Raw genomic sequence first — 17,469 nt, forward strand, 5'->3', positions numbered from 1 at the left:
AGTCAATCCTTGTAATTTTTACTTATTTATTTCCATTATTTTTAAGTTGAAGATTTCAATTAATTATTATTTTCTTAGGTCCCTCCCTCAACTCTAACAACAACTAAAGATTGACTATCCCCCCAAGTGCAGCAATATCCCTTGCAGTGACAAAGGCGCTTATACCCAACCACTATTGTGTCACCCATATCCCATTAATAAGTGGAATTTTTGTAAAAGTATTGTAGAAATTTAATCATTATTACTCATAAAAGTTGTCATTCAAGACTATGGAATGAGAAATAAACTCATTCAATAGATGAGGGACTGATGGGGATGATTACTGGAATTTTCCATAAGGGTTTAGGGTAAAACCCTAGGTTTTTACTGTAGCTCCTTGTAGACAATTGGAGCTGTGTACCCATCTACCGACAGTATTGACCTTCGTTTCCGTTGTAGCCTTGTTCATCACTCTCTGTTGTTAGTTACTACTCTTAACATGGGGGATACGATGGAAGTAGAGGAGCTTGATTATCCAGAGGACCCCTATCCAGACCGTGTCATTTTCGGAAACCTTAGCTTCACTACACCGGCATTTGGCCCTATTCTTCTCTCTGAACTTGCTCTGCCTGATTCGTCGCTGGTGGTTTCCTTTTCAGGGCACTGTTTTGCTCCACTATACATCGAGTCACTCTCAATAGAATCCCCTGCTTTGGATTGCCCTCCATTATCACCCGGTACCGTACACATTTTGACCATGAACACACCCCCATCGCCCTCTTTAAACCCCCATCCATCCATCTCGGCTTTTTCACCGCGCTGCCTGAAGAAATCGATACCTCCGTGGCACGAAACCCTCCCTCATTTTCTCACACATTGCCGGGCTACTTCAAGACCCCTGCGGTCAAGGTTAAGTCTACAAAAAATATCCCCTTTGAGGGTTCCCCTAATCCATTGGTGGATCACCCATCTACACTTTGCACGGGGAAGAGAAAGACTAAGTGTGTGAAGGCAACCTCCAAGGATATCACCGTTCAGTTCAAAGAGACCTTTGTAATTGGGGAAGCGGCATATATGGCTAGCAGAGTGCTTGTTGTGCATGTTCGTGGCAGAGCTTATTCGGCAACCAGACTCACCCTATGGGTCAAAGAGATATGGGGTGGTATGCTTAAGGAATTTCCTAAGGTGTAGGTCCTTCCTAGGGGGTGGTTTGCCCTTCATTTTTCTAAGGAAAATTATACAGATTTGGTTCTCTCAAGTTATTGGCACATTGGGATGGCTTTGGTTCTCCTGAAGAGATGGAGTCCCCTTTTCGACCTTGAAAGAGAGAAAATTGGGGTTGGACCCCTCTAGGTGCACTTGCTAGGGATCTACAGTACTGGTGTGAGGAGGTCTTCATCAGAATCGAAAATGCACTCGGCACCTATCTGGACCATGATTGAAGTTTTGTGCAATCAAAGAGTAGAACTCTCGCTCACATTCTGGTCCATCTGGACACTCGTGAGGGTTTGGAGGAGAAGATTACATTACAATGGGAGAAATTTAGCAGGGTGTGGATCCTGGATTACGAAGGGGTTCCCTTCCGCTACCGGCGATGCCATAGGGTGGGTGATATATTCAAAGATTTCCCTGTCAACAAGGAAACTGAGGACACTCCAAAAGTGACCCCAACACCTTCTAGGATTGACTCACTAACCATTCTACGCTCACCTGCTCTAGGTCCTACACCTCCGGCTAGTAATCCCCTTCCAAAGATGGTGGACGATGTGCACATATCAGTCTCACCACCGCTCACCAGGTCTTCGGTAGCAGCTAAAGCTGCAAAATCTTTAGGTATTCCTTTGATCCCTCATTCCTCTTCAGTTTCTTTTTTCTCATCTATTGTTGCATCTTCCATACATACTTCTGTGGCAAATTTCACTATGTCATCTCCTCCCTCTATTTCCACTACTTCTCCCTCATTGCATTCGCTTTCCACATCCTCCACCTCTCCATCCTCCACGAGGCTTTCATCATCTCATGACTATTATCTTCGATCCTGTACCCTATCTAGTGGTACTCCAGTTCAGCTTGCCGGACTGGGACTCTCACTACTAAGTTCAGCTTCTCCAACATCTCGAGGGAGGAAATCTGATGTCTCCAAAGCCATCAAGCGTGCATGGGCTGAAGTCCCCTCTGGCCAATAATCCACTCTCGACAGGGTTCTTAAAGCTTTGAACACCCTAGGTGGAGTTTCCCCATGAACTGTCTGTTAACACCCAGGTTGTTCGCTATGACTCCCAAGGGAATACGGTCGGGGTAACCACTAACCAATCTTTGGACGATAGTTTCTCGCCAAACTGTAGTAAGAGAGGGCTCTCTCTTTATAATTTAACTCTGTTTGTAATGATTTTAGGCTAGCTATAAGTTCAGGACTGTTCTAAGGTTTTAGTTGGTTGATAATTTTAGTCTAGGTTCTTATGCAATTTCCAAAGAGTTCTAGTCCATTGGGCTATGGAGTCAGTGGTCCTTTAGATGCTTGATGTGCTGATGTGATACTGTAGTGATGTTGCAGAGCCAGATTAGTGTCTAAGAAATAACTTTTGTAATAGTGATGGAATGGAGTGTATCCAGTTAGTGCAAGGCAATTAAGAATCTTACAGTTAACTATTGGATTAAGACAGTGAGAATATTAACCCAGGAGCATTTAAGAATTTCTAGGTGAAATTCGTACACATAGAATTAAGAGACACATGAGCAATTAAGAATTCATGTACATATTTAACCCTGAAGACAAACATTTACAGCAGCAAAAATTGAGCACAAGGTGTAATAAACAGATCTTGTACTATTCTTTTTCTTCACTGCTAGCTTAGTATGAGATAAGTATGATTTGATAAACATAAGAAAAACAATAACAAAGTTTTGAAGAAAACTTGTTATTCCGTCAGACAACACAGGAATTCTGCATCAACACGGGGAGCATCCTCCAGACATCGAATGATTTCAGGAAATCACTGAGCTCATCTAGCCCTTTGTATTAGATAATTCTGAAAGTGTACAATACAAGTGTTCTCATAGAGAAAATTACCAGCCCCTTATGAGTTACTCAGGGGAGTTTATATACAAAATTTACATCAAAAATATCAACGAAATGAGTTAATATCTCATTTATGATATGCTAATCTCCGGAATGCAGTAGCTGAAGGAGTGAATGCAGCCGAAATTCCTTTATGCTTCAGCTGTCAAATAGTCAAAAGATATTTGGACTTTATGGCTGTTAGAGTCGGTTGGAGATGCGCTGTTCAAAACTTGGCTAGCTGTTATCGTCTTATGTGATGAGTCACTTCTTAGCTGTTTTAAATGCTAACCCTTTTCTGATGTTTGTCTTCTAGTGACCTGGAGCTGGCAGTGACCTGTATGACTGAAGCTCTCGTGGCAAAATCTGAAGCATAAACTGCCACCAATCCTCCTTAGGCATTTGATGCCTGCGTATTTTTATCAATGTTTCCTCTGCCTCTATATGTTTGTAAAGATTGGGAGGGGTCTCAAACAGGTGATTCACCTCATTCTCAATGAAGAACATGCCTTCAAGTTTTTCATATAAACTCTGTCCTGTAGGAGGCCTTGCTGGTTCATATGTACTGCCAGATGCAATAATCTGATTTTCAATAGTGGTTGCCATTCTGTTGGCCATTTGATCTAGGGAGATCAGCTTTCCTGCACCACTTAGCAAGCTGGGCAGGGCTTTTGCTTGCAGCACTCCCATTTTGGCCTTGTATTCCTCCACATCTGCTTGCATTTCAAAAAATTTCCTCTCTACTGTTTGTATATACTTTCTTAGAGTTAGTGCCTTCTTGGCAGAGATGACAGCTTCTGTTCTGTTGGGAATGCCTATGGCTGCCAATTCTTCCCTTTCCTGTCTATTCAGGAAGTCTATCATCCTGTTTGCCTGTTCTGTTTTGTTTCCTAGTACTGTCTTGGCCTTCTGAATTTCCGCTTGTGCTTGGCCCATCAAATCCATCTGCTCATGCATTATTTTTATTGACCTTCACTGCTGTTTGATGGATTGGCCAATTTTAGCCCATAGGATTCTCTTTATGTCAGCCATAGCTGTCTCTAGATTCAGCTCCTTTTCTAAGGCCTTTATCTTGTCTCTTTGGACCTTTATTTCTCTGCCCTGTTCTGCTACAGTCATTGTTATAGACATTTTTGTGCCTCGCGACATGGAGCATGAAATGTCAATAATTACAGGGATCCTCAGTCCCTAAACATGTTGTTCTTACCCCTAAAAGAACAAAGTCATCAAACAACAGCACTTCCAATCAGTTCTCCACCTAAAAACACTTCAAAACAGGCTAATTTTGGATCATGTCAGTTGCTCCACTGAGCATCTGCACTGGAATGCAACTGCTCCTCCTTGTACCTGTGCTGGAAGTCAAATCTAATGAAGGCTACCTACGCTGGGCGAGATTGGCCAAGTGGCACAGTCATTCTGCAAGGTGTCAACTGCCCAGGAAGCTTCCAAACTGACACTTGGTTCATGAGATTCACCCTGTGATGAGTAAGAGGTACTTGATCACCATGTGTAAGCTAGGATCTCCAAGTGGACTCAAGAACTGAAGATTAACTGAAGAGGGAGAGGACACAAGGCAGTTTCATGTCAGTCTCAAGCTGACTCATCCTCTCTTCTTCTCTCCTATATATAGAGCTCTTCTATGAGGTCTAAGGAGGCTGGAATTTTGTGTAAAGCAAGGAGGTGCTGTTGGTTTACAGTTAGAGCTATTGGGTGATTGTTTTTACTAGAGGTGAAGAGGAGAGTTCTTGCTGCTGGGGAGGTGCTGCTGGATTGGAGCCATCAATGGTTGTAACCTTCTCAGAACCCTGTTACTTCTATCAATAAAGTTTTGCATGTTCTCCTATATACTTGTATTGCATTGATGTATTGTATTTACTTGTATATTTGATTCACTCTAATCCATGCATCAGTTATGAGTACATGTATCTTGTAGTTTTCTCTCTTGTTTTGTGCAGGATCTGTGTGTAGCTGGACCGGCAAAGAGAGCAAGGAGCTGGGAACAAGAGACAAAGAGAGAGGATAAGGATCGAATAAGCGAAAGACACCAGGTTTGTTAATCTTTTCTTCCTTCTCTCTGTACTTTCATAAAGGAAAATATCAAAGCTTTACTTTCAGTTGTTGCTAAAGACTGTCACCTTTAGAGTAGGGATAGGGTCATCTGCGTCGGATACTTTTCCCCACAACAAACTGGCGACTCCGCTGGGGACCCTAGTATCTTGTTGGTGTTTGTAGTATCTTTGCTATTCATTTCCTGAACCAAAGAGTACCGAATCGAAAAGCTTTTGACTATATCAAAAGCGAAGTAGAGGGGCTGCTACTCTTGCTCATTTTTTAGTAGATTCATGATTTGAAGAGCTGATCTACAAAAGACTCTTGTACTCTTTGTGATAGCTTTTCATCCTCTTGATCATCCCTTAGCCTGTACTTGACCTATAGCTTTTTATTTCAGTAAAAACAGTGCATTTTTGAGCTTTTTATGACCCGGAAAACTTTGTAGACGCAACTCTCGTGTCCCAGAGCAGGCTGTCCACAGGCAGTCTGCATTACAGTGCAGGTGCTCCCTTCGGGAACTGCGCTGAGAGTCAAACTGACAGACCAGAGCCTGCGCTGGTCCAGTTAGCCTTTGTCTTGCTCAGTTTTCCTATTGTGTCTGAGCCCTGTTTTCACTGATTTTTTGCTGATTGCTTGCTGGTCATTGTACTTGCTGTAAACCATTCTCCTTGACATTATTCCACCTCAGTTGTGTGATGAAACTGTGAATGTTCTTTCAGTATTTCTTGTTTCAGTTACAGTTTCCCATTGTGAAAAACGAACCAGTATAGCTGTGGCCTCTTAGATCCTGAACTGTAAAAGTGTCTTTGTGATCTTATGAGCTAGTTTTATTACTGTTCATGGCTGTTTGAGTTTGTTTGCTTTTCATTTTATGGTTTGAATTCATACATTTTTAGTGTTGAAACAAGTACCTGTAAGGCGTCTTTTGATTTTAGACAATACTTGTTTGTTTACGCTTCAAATTGAATTAAAAAATTACACGACAATTTCCTTTTTGTCTGCATCAACATTAAAGGAAAAGAAAAGAAATACATGCATCTTGCATTTTCATTTTTGATAAGTTTGCGTGTCTGATCTAGGAGAAAGTGCATTAGTTTGTGCTTTGTGCTCTGTGTGGAAAGATATTGTTTTTCTCTCCCCTCAGTAGTTAGGATTTTCAAAGCTAAAAAGATTGTGAAAGCTTGCTTATCATTTTAGCTGCATTTAGGAATTTGTACAAATACATCTCGTGGTGATCCTGAAAGACAAACTGATAAACAAGATCAACTTAAAATATATTGAATGAATCTAAAAACGCATTGTAACATAACGCTCACAATAGAGGTCTAGGTAGAGACGTGTTCCGGCGTCGTTAAACGTAGTGACTGTCGATCTCTACGAAGGTGGGTGATTCCTCCTGAGGGACGATAGCACTAATACGGACTTGAGCTCCCGCGTACCGTCGCGTATATTGGGAGACCCCTATAGGCAATTATCCTTTATCCTTAGGAAGCCGTGTCGACCGCCCTACTGATCGCGATGCAGTGAACACAGCATTCACGAAGATCGACCACCCGTACCGTAAAACGTATTCTGTGGTTTCGCGAAAGGTTTGGCACACCCTCTGCCTAGATCTCCAGAGCAGTTTCTTTTGGCCTTTTTCAAACTCTATAACTGAAAAGGTCCAACCGAGCATTTGTCACTTCGGGCTTGTTAATACATCGAAGGCGACTAGAGTCATCTTTAGCTTTTTCTCGACTCTTAAAATATGAAAAAGCAAAGTTGTGTCTAAAAGCGTCTAATAAAATTCATTCAATACGGAAACATAATTCCCCTTTTTGTATTTTAGTTGATCAAGTAATCCGCAACCATGGAGGAAAGTCAATTAAAACTCCGTCGTTCGGGGAGACTCGCGAGTCAACCGTCTTTGTCTCCGGAACCGAGAGTAGTACGGACGAAGCGAACTCGCTGGACCAGGTCAAAATCTCCTTTTAAAGTTAGAACGGAAGTTCCAACAACATCTGAGATTCTGGTCACTCCCGATATTTCTGGAATCCCTGCCTCTATTGAAGAAGTTCAACAGCAACAGAGGGACAGTCGTACTGATCCTAGTCTGAAGACAAGTGCTTGCATAACTGAACCAGTTCCATTTGAAACCGGTCCATAGAGTCTTGTTGTTCAAACAACTGTCGCTGTCGAAACAACCCCTTCTTCGGCACCAGAAATCTTTTACGGACCTGACGGTCTTCCTCTTCCTCCTGGTCTGATTGCAATAGAGGAAATCGTAGAGGACCAGCAAGCAAATACTCCAATTCATTTTGGAGTAGGCACCACTCTTTTTCCTTCTGCATCAGAAGTTTGTCCATCGCCACAGGAATTTCCTGTAGAATCGATAGGAAGTTTATTGGATAGACTTAAAATGTCTGAGCAACCGTCAACATCTAGGACTGTGCCAAATGACACAGCGATAGCAGAAGCTCCTGCTGCCAACCCAATGATGTTTGCCGGCATACCAGCTGTCCCAACTAGTTCTCATCAACTAGAAGGAGTCCACCCAGGGACTATTATGACAACTTGGTCTGTTCCAGTTTGTTCTTCCGGTATAATACCCGGTAATTCTTATGTTGAAACTAGACAAATTGATCCCTTTGGGAATCAGTTTAGACCATCTAGTCCTCAAAGGCAATCTACACCCTTGAGCTCCAGATTGTTACCGTATGGGGGGCAATATGCCCTTTCACTTCCTCTTCCGGGAGGATACCCATACGGCAGTTTTCAACCACATTCAGGTTTGACTGAAGTAACGACGAGTGGTTGGGTACCTATGGTACCCCAACAACCAAGAGTTGTATATTCCATGCAACAATGTGTACCTATGTCTAGTATCCCGACGACGCCAGCAATTGTAACCGTGTCGCAAGTTCAATCGATGCCTGTTGTATGTCAACCCCAAGTTGTAATGCAACAGCCTATTCACCCTGCAACACAACCACAATCGCCAACTGCCGGGACGACACAGATACAAACGGGAACCATAACCCCGCATCTTGGTCCATCGGTTAGTGTCGCACAACAAAACATGGCTTCACAACCATGGATGGTGCAATACCAACAACCTCAGTTTCAACAGGTGTACCAGGGATCTGAGCAACAGATCTTTGCGAATAGTGGGCAACCCTATATTCAGAACAGGTTAAATCAACCACTTTACAGTGGCCAAGCCCACCAGCCGTATCAGTCATATCAACATCAGTTGCATTATGCTGGTATGCAAAGGCCTACTGCTCAGGCGATTCCATCGTATCCCGGGTACGCCTCGCCAAACCTAAATCAGCAGTTGCCATTCGTGGCGACCCTAGAATTACCAGATTTACATCGATTAACAAACGATCCAATCGCCTATGCCCATTGGTGGCCAGCGATTCCTCACAAACTTCCTTCGGACATTCCTAAATTCAATGGAAATCCTGGCGAAGACCCGTCGAATCATGTGATGACATTCCATCTGTGGTGTTCGTCGAATACCTTGAATGATGATTCGATAAGGCTTCGTCTTTTCCAGAGGACATTGACTGGTCCGGCGGCCAAATGGTATATTGAATTACCTAGAGCCTCTTTCGACAATTTTAGTTCCCTAGCCACGACTTTCTTAACACACTTTCAGTTACCTATAAGGTACGAAACTGGGACAGAGATCTTGACCAATTTCAAGCAGACAATGACCACACATATATCAGATCATATACATGAGTGGCGTCGTCGGCGCAGAATGGTAAAAACCTATGTTCCAGATCAGCTATTAGCTGAGTGGTTTATAAAGTCACTTCTGCCTGCCATAACAGAAGATGTGGCCAAGGGAGGCGTCGTAACAGAGGAGCAGGTTATTGCTCGTGCTCAATATTTGGACTTAGTATATACTCAGTCGGGCACGCTCTATGATAAGATACCTGACGCCCCCAGACCGGAATTTTCAATCCCTCCTCCTCCCGGATCGAATAGTGACTCTCACGCCGGTGATGGCGTGATTGGAACTGCAAACGCTAAGTCGACAAGGGATTCGAATAAGAAAGCCCGTAAGACTTCGAATCAAAAAGCGAATCAAGAGATTCTTGCTTCGAAGGTAAATGTTGTATCTACGGATAAAGACAAAAACTCCAATCAACCAGGAAGCAAGAAGAAACAAAACGAAGGGAAGAAGAAGAAACAAGGTGGGTCATCCCCTCAAAAAACTTCTTCAAACCCTCCTGGGCAAGGGAAACAATTTTATCCATGTCAAATATGCGATGAAAATCATTTAACAAAGAACTGTCCGTTCAAAGCTGAGTTAAAGAGGTTCCTAAAGAGTTCCCAAACTTCAGCTGTGTTGACTGATCCTTTTCCCGCCCCAGGTCAAAATATGGTTGATAGTGGAAATGCTTCCCCGTCTCAAGTGCTTATGTTGTCTGTTTCTAAGCAAAATGATGCTTTGATCTCGACTAGGAATAAAGATTATGGGAATCCACCGGTGTCGAACGACAAAGGGAAAGATCAACCCAGTAGTTCGACAACAACTTCGGCAGAAGTTGTACCCCCCCTCACGCATGAATTAACAATAAAGCCACCTAAGGGAGTAGTACACAAGTCGACATTTAACCCTCGCGCCAGAGCGGCGCAACACTATAATATAGTGGAGGATTTGGCCCAATCGCCATCTGCTATGTCGACTCTTGAGGTACTACAAAATTGTCCATCCCAAAGGCAGGCATTGTTATCAGCAATTGGTGGAGTGGATCCTAAAGATTCCAATCTTGTATCCTTTGATCACAAAGGATATGATCCTCAGTTACCAGCACAATTAGCTTTCCTTATTCAAGTGAAAGCACTCAAAAAAACTGTTCATAGAACGATTATTGATGAGGGAGCATCGACATGTATCATGTCGATGAGTTGCTGGAAAACTCTTGGATCTCCAACCTTGTCGCGATCTTCGACGACATTGAAAGCATTTGACGGTAGGTCGTACACTCCGTACGGAATCCTAAATAACTTTAAGGTGGAACTAGGAGGAAAAACAGTGGAAATTGATGTTGAGGTCATTGATGGCAATCTTGACTATAACATCCTACTGGGAAGACCATGGATATATGCCATGGCAGCTGTAGTGTCGACATATTTTAGGAAGATCGCATTCCCGTTTGAAGGAGGGATTACGGTCGTTGACCAACAGAATTTCCTCCCTAATGGTTCACAAGTTACTGGAAGCATTCCCCTGATCCATGGGAGTGACCATTCAATACAAGATATTGGAGTAGGCTTGCTGAAAGATCCCACAATGATGGGAACTTTCGTGTTGCCACCTCCTTTCCATGTAGGGAATATCCCGTTTGTAGCAACATGCAACATGGTATCTTCGTCAAAGGTCGCAGAAGACAAAGTCGTCATGGATTATCAAGTGGTTTTGCCACCTAGCCCTATTGAAATATTGTAGCAATCAATGTTTCAGGCATGGAAGGCAAGCCCAAATCAACGCTCGTCAAGCGTTTGGGTAGATAGGTCCGAAGAATATGGTACCCCATTAGACCCATGGTCAAAAGTTCATGGGACTGACGAAGGGATCTTACAATCATTAATGATTGAGGGGGCACCATGGAATGATCACCACCATCGTTCCCTTCTTCCAGAATGTGAAGAAGAAACTCATCACGACCTATATCACCCTTCAGTGTTTGAATTCCTAACAAATACTGTAAATACGGTGGATTCAGAGAGAAACCTATCCAATATTGAAGAGACCGTAGCCGTAAACATCTCGACAAAATCTGATGTTGTAGAGAATATTCATGTCGGCAAAAGTTGTTCCCCTTCAGAACTGGAAATATATAGCACTCTCTTTCGCGAATTTAGAGATGTCTTTGCATGGTCATATGATGAAATGCCAGGCATTGACTCGAGCATAGTTGAACATGAGATTAAAATGTATCCTGATGTCAAACCAGTAAGACAACGGCTTCGCCAGGTTCATCCCAGGAAAGCCGCTGCCATTAAGGCAGAAGTTGAAAAACTTCTCCATGCTGGATTCATCTACCCGGTTCCTCTAACCGATTGGGTATCGAATATTGTCCCTGTTATGAAAAAACAAGGGACGATAAGAGTGTGCGTCGACTATAGGGATGTAAACCAAGCTTGTCCAAAGGACAACTACCCTACACCCTTCATCAACCAGATAATTGATGAATGCGCCGGATGTGAAATCTTTTCCTTTATGGATGGATTTTCCGGGTATAATCAAATAAATATCCGCCCACAGGACCAGTCTAAGACTGCGTTTATTTGTCCGTGGGGCACATTCGCTTATCGAAAATTACCCTTTGGTTTAAAGAACGCAGGGGCGACGTTTCAGAGGGCAATGAATTATGCCTTCCATGACATCAAGAACATCGTTCAACCTTACCTCGACGATCTTCCGGCTCATTCGCGGAAGCGGACTGATCATCCGCGGCATTTGAGAGCAATATTTCTACGTTGCCGACATTACAAGATAAGACTCAATCCGCACAAATGTGTGTTTTGCGTCGGTTCTGGTCGTTTACTTGGCTTTGTGGTCTCTAAGGACGGGATTCGTCTCGACCCCTGTAAGGTTCAGGCAATCATTAATTTGCCTCCACCTTCAAATTTGCTTCAGATTCAGAAACTCCAAGGGAAAGCAAACTTTCTGAGGAGGTTCATTCCAAATTACGCAGAACTTGCCAAAGGTTATACTTGTCTTTTGAAAAAGGATGTGCCTTTTGTCTGGGACCAGGTTGCGCAAGCTTCCTTTGACGCTCTGAAAGATTCTCTAGTAAGAGCATCATTAATGTACGCCCCGGACTATCAAAGAGATTTTAACCTGTATCTAGCTGCAGCAGATACGACCATTGCGATGGTCTTAGTGCAAGAAGTCGATGGAATTGAACATCCTATTTATTATTTAAGTAAAAACTTAAATGACACAGAAAGTAAATATTCCTATGTTGAAAAACTAGCGTTTGCTGCTGTTCAAGCGATTCAAAGGTTTCGAAATTATGTCCTCTTTAGGAAAACTACCATTCTGTCAGATTGCAACCCCATGACGTATATACTGTCGCGACAGTTTCTTGGGGGAAAATATTCAAAATGGATAGCCATCCTTCAAGAGTTTGATTTGGATTTTGTAAAATCCAAATCGAAGAAAGCTCTAGTTTTCACGGAATTATTATGTGATCTCCCATCGTCGTCCAACGATGAAACATCAGAAGAGTCAATCATGGATGAACATTTGTTTCTGATATCAGTAAGCGATGAGTGGTATGGAGACATCATTTTTTATCTCCAAACCCAAAAATTTAGGCCTAATACCTCACACTCGGAACGGAAGCGTATACGATACCAATCTAAAGACTACATGATCGTCGGTGATACACTTTACCGTCGTGGTGTCGATACGGTTCTGAGGAGATGCCTTACCCATGAGGAGGCCGAAAAAGCCCTGAATGATTGTCATTCAGGCGCGTGCGGGGGGCATCAATCTGGATATGCAACAGCACAAAGAATCTTACGAGCAGGATACTTCTGGCCAACTATGTTTAAAGATTGCATAATAGCTGTTAGAAGTTGCCATGCATGTCAGATCTTTGATAGCAAAACCAGGAGACCACCCGCACCCTTGCAGCCTATAGTTGCTGTTGGGCCCTTCGCCAAGTGGGGCATCGATTTCATGCAATGTAACCCCACCTCGACCGGGGGGCATGGGTATATTATAGTCGCTGTTGACTATTTTACCAAATGGGCCGAGGCGATGCCTACATTGGATAACACTGGTGAAACAGCTGCCCTTTTCTTTTTCAATCATGTAGTCACCAGGTTCGGCGTTCCGCAAGCTATAGTGACAGATCATGGATCGCATTTTCGCAATCACATGATGGTTGAATTAGCTTCCAAACTAGGGCTATCTCACGACAGCTCTACCCCATATTATCCACAAGCCAACGGACAAGTTGAGGCAATCAACAAGGTCCTGAAGCGTATGTTGCAAAGGATGATCGGGGTTCACAAGAGAAGATGGCATCTAATCCTGTACTCAGCATTATGGGCTTACCGAACCTCGGTAAAAAACACCACTGGGTTCACACCATTCCAATTGGTGTATGGCCTGGAGGCAGTTTTACCGATCCAGTGCGAAATTTCGTCTCTTAAACTCGCAATTGACCTCCTCCCCGGAACCTCAGAAGAAGAAGCTCGTTTCTTGGAGTTAATCCAATTGGATGAAAACCGTCGTGACGCCGCTTTGGCGAATGAAGCCCATAAGAAATGAGTTAAAGCACAGTTCGACAAGAATGTCAAACCTCGCATCTTCTCTGAGGGTGACTTGGTTTTGCTTTACGACCAAGAATCCGACAAATTAGGAGCAGGAAAATTTCAATCCTTATGGATGGGTCCCTATATTGTTAAAAGGGTGTTAGCAAAAGGAGCCTACGAGTTAATGGATTATGACAGAATACCACTGGCGCAACCCCGTAACGGGTTGTACCTCAAGCGTTACTATGCCTAAATAGTAACCTGAGTGCTTTTGTTGTATTTTGTTTTCGCTAAAATGTATGTTTCGGTTAAGTAATCCGCCCTTCTCATTTGTTGCAGATGTCGAATTATTCTGAGACATATGTGGGATATGCTGACGGAGCGAGTCGTAGTACGCGGAATTTGTCCTCCGCAGCCTGGGCCATTTTTGATCCAAGCGGCGAGTTAGTGAGTTTCAGAGGTGTGTGTATTGGGCTGTCAACGAACAATATTGCTGAGTATAGCGCGTTGATTGAACTCCTCTCTGATACCATCGCTCATGGTATACGCCGACTAATTGTTAGGCTAGACTCACAACTTGTGATACTACAACTCACTGGTATATATTCAGTCCGCAATCCAGCTATTTATCGTATGCTTCTAAGGGTTAAGATTTTGGAAAGAGAGTTTGATTTAATTCAATACCAACATATTTCCAGAAACTTGAACACATTAACAGATTCATTAGCAAACTATGTATTAGATAGACATTTACAACATATATAAAAAGAGATGCATCGGTGCTATGCAAGTGGATCACAAATAAACTGAAATAAACTCCGAAAATCAAAATATATAAAGCTGTTTATAGTTTGTACATAATGTGCTATAATCAAAACAAAATTGGTCATATGACCTAGAACTCAAAAAGATGCTAGGGGGCACCCTAGCCTAGTGGTGCTCATGAAAGTACGTCACGGTCTGTGCAATCATGCGCAAGAGACGAGTCCATCGTCTAGGCACGCCGATAGTGTGCCACTGCAACTATAAAGGTAACTCGTCAATCTGTACATCCGGAAGACCACGAGTAAGGCTCTCAACCTGCTCCTGCACAGCTGCAAGTATCTCAGTATCACCAAGGTCGCGAATAACAACTCTCCTAGCAGGCTCTGCTGCTGGGGCAGCAACTGGCGATCGTGGACGAGCTACTGGACGAACAGGACCAACATCTGCATGCACCCAAGAGTTTGATTAGTTTTGAACAGTAACATCATGAATAAAAACAATAAACAGTGATATGGTCAGAGATTTTACCAATAACGCCCCATTGCTCGCCATCCGGAAGCACCAAGTCCGGATCACCTCGGTAGTCCATACCTACATATGGATACTAAGAAAATGCCATCTCCTGACGCTCGAACCACCTAAAGAAGGACTCAGTGAAAGTAATATGAGGTTGACCAGCATGCCGGGACATATGGTCAACCCACCTCTGCATGCGTGGCTCGGTCGGAGAAGGCAAATCAAGCATGATGTACTGAGGTTGCATCAATGGGATTTTCTCCAAGACAAAGGCAGTCAGAATAGAACCAAATCCAAAGTTCTTCAGCCCCCCGTCCTTTACCTTGGTCAATTGACTTTTCATCTGAACGAGTACTGCATCACACCAGTTAAACACTTTCGGTTGGAGACACTCCAAGGCGTGCTGCATGTAAGATCTGTTGGCAACATGTAAAGCTGCGCTACCGGCCATCCTACCAATGGTAAACAGAATGGACCGGAGAGACCTGTCAGTGATGTCACGGATATTGATCTTGCCGTCTTTGCTCGGCTGTGAACCTTTCTTGCAATACTGACGAATGTAATCTCTGGTGGAATTAGTCCCTCGGACCGTACCTGACAAAGAAATGGGGGCACCCCGCCTTGACAACCCAGTCAAGAAGTACATGTCCTCTATGGTCAAGGGGATGGTTTTCCCCCTAATCTGGAATACTTGGTTAACAGGATCCCAAGCATCAAGCATATACTGCAGTAAAGAAATCTGTGCTCTCATGCTAGAGATACGGAAGAACTTCAGCAGGCCACAGTTCCGAAGCGCTTTCACCGTGACTGGGTCATGGAGTGCAACCATGTCCTCTGCTTCATGTTCTCGTTCTCGCCATGTAAGGGACATTTTGTTCAAAGTTCCCTGCAATCAAACAAGAGAAGGAGTAAGTTCCTGATTTTGATGAAAATCTGGCGAAAAATCATCAAAAAACTCATGCAAAATCAGCTTTTCTAGGCCCAGCGCAGGCAGAGAGTCTCCCCCTTGCTCTGGAGCGCAGTCTGCCTTAAGGCTGCCTGAAATACAGTGCAAGTTTCGAAAGGGGAACCTGCGCTGATGCCAGGGCGCCCTGATGAAACCCCTGGGGCCCAAAAACCCTGAAAAACATGCATGAAACTGAAAAAGGAAACCATGAAAGTGAAGGGCTAAGGTTTAGCTCCTACCTGGTCCAAACGGCGCCGAAAATCGTCCACAGAATCTCCCGGAATCAGCTGGTGAAAATCAAGGAAGAAGAGGCACCTCCAGAGCTCCAACAAGCAAAATGCAAATGAAATGGTAAATGAGAGGTAAAAACCCCTTTTTATGACTTTTTACACAGTTTAAAGTTAAATATTAGGGTTATAATCTCATTTTCATGCAAATATTGTCCATTTCTAACTAAGTTTGTTGCAGCAATTGAAGATGAGGTACTACATTTGAAAAGAGAAAAGCTAGTAAAAGTAAAAAATTAAATTTGACCATGAATCGAGCAGTTTTACCACGGAATTCATGCTCGTTAAAAAATAGAAAAGTGTGAGCAAAGTTTCCAGCAGAGTCCAAGCTCATTAAAAAATAAACTTATCCCGGTAAACAACCATTGCGATCGTAAAGTTATCAGCCTTAAAAACCTTGGTCGTGTTTTCATCCATCACCTCCACTGTCATTTGGCCGATCGTTCACCCCCATATGTGTGTTTACCCATTTTGAGGGACATCTGCGAAGAGTGATTTCACCTAGCAATCCTTGCGACATTACCGTGATTGGAAAATTCCGATTTGTACCTGGAATCTGCTGCTATCCCTATTTATCTCTCGTTCCTCAAAAGACGAGTCTTCTTTGAGCTCTTTTCACTGACTCGTAAAATATGAAAAGTTTGCCGAGTTTTGGCCTTCCAGCTCGTTAAAACGATCGGAACGCTATCCCTCCTCTAGATTTTAATCTTTTTGGACCTGAGGGATTATTGCACAAAAAGATCGAGCGCTTGTCTTGTTCGGCTCGTAAAAGTACCGAATAGCCATCCCTTCTGTATTGTTTTATACTTTTTCGGACTTAAGGGATTAGATGACGAAAAAGGAATTATGGAGTTGACTTTCTGTACCTTTTCAGACTCTCTAAAAATGAAAAGGACCGAGTTTCCCTTGTCATTAGACTCGTTAAAATGATTAAATAGCGACAAACTTGTCTTTAGACGAGAACGAGTTTCCCTATCGCTAGGCTCGTTAAATCATAGCGATGGGCTTGCCCGAAGGGCAGGTTATAGAACAAGCATATGTTATCCTCCTCAAGCTTGACAAAAATAAAGAGGTACTGGTCAGAAATGACTGGGGAAAAATTGGGAGAACATCAAAGTTTAATGGTAGCAAGTCACTCTTGAATATGACACTTTTCCTCCGTACCACATCGGGTTGGGTTGTTTCATTCACCGGTCTCATCACCATGGTCCTCGCCAAACCATCCACTTTTGGGGTAATGCTACCGATCCATCGCATCAGTGTCGTTATATGTTCAAGAGGGGTCATTCTGAAAGTGTCAACCGTGTCCCATCCACTGCCATACATTATCCTTCATCCATTCACGATTGCCACCCTGAATCATATGTCACAGTTTGTTTTCACCTCCACTAAAATCATTAGCTCCGTTCCGTGTCATTGATGTGGGATTCATTAAGGCCCTCCTTTGACGGATCGCTTCTTGTCGACTTCAGTTCATTATCCAAGAAGTTGATCTAGGAACAACCCCATCAGTACTTTGAAGCTTGCATGCCTCAATGGCAAGTTTCTCACTTCCGGCGACAGGTATACATCAATGACCTTCGACCAGAAGATTT

Source organism: Pinus tabuliformis, chromosome 5_1, assembly GCF_031772625.1.
Source record: "Pinus tabuliformis cultivar Carrire ecotype Pingquan chromosome 5_1, CPIR1, whole genome shotgun sequence".
Classification (NCBI taxonomy): domain Eukaryota; kingdom Viridiplantae; phylum Streptophyta; class Pinopsida; order Pinales; family Pinaceae; genus Pinus; species Pinus tabuliformis.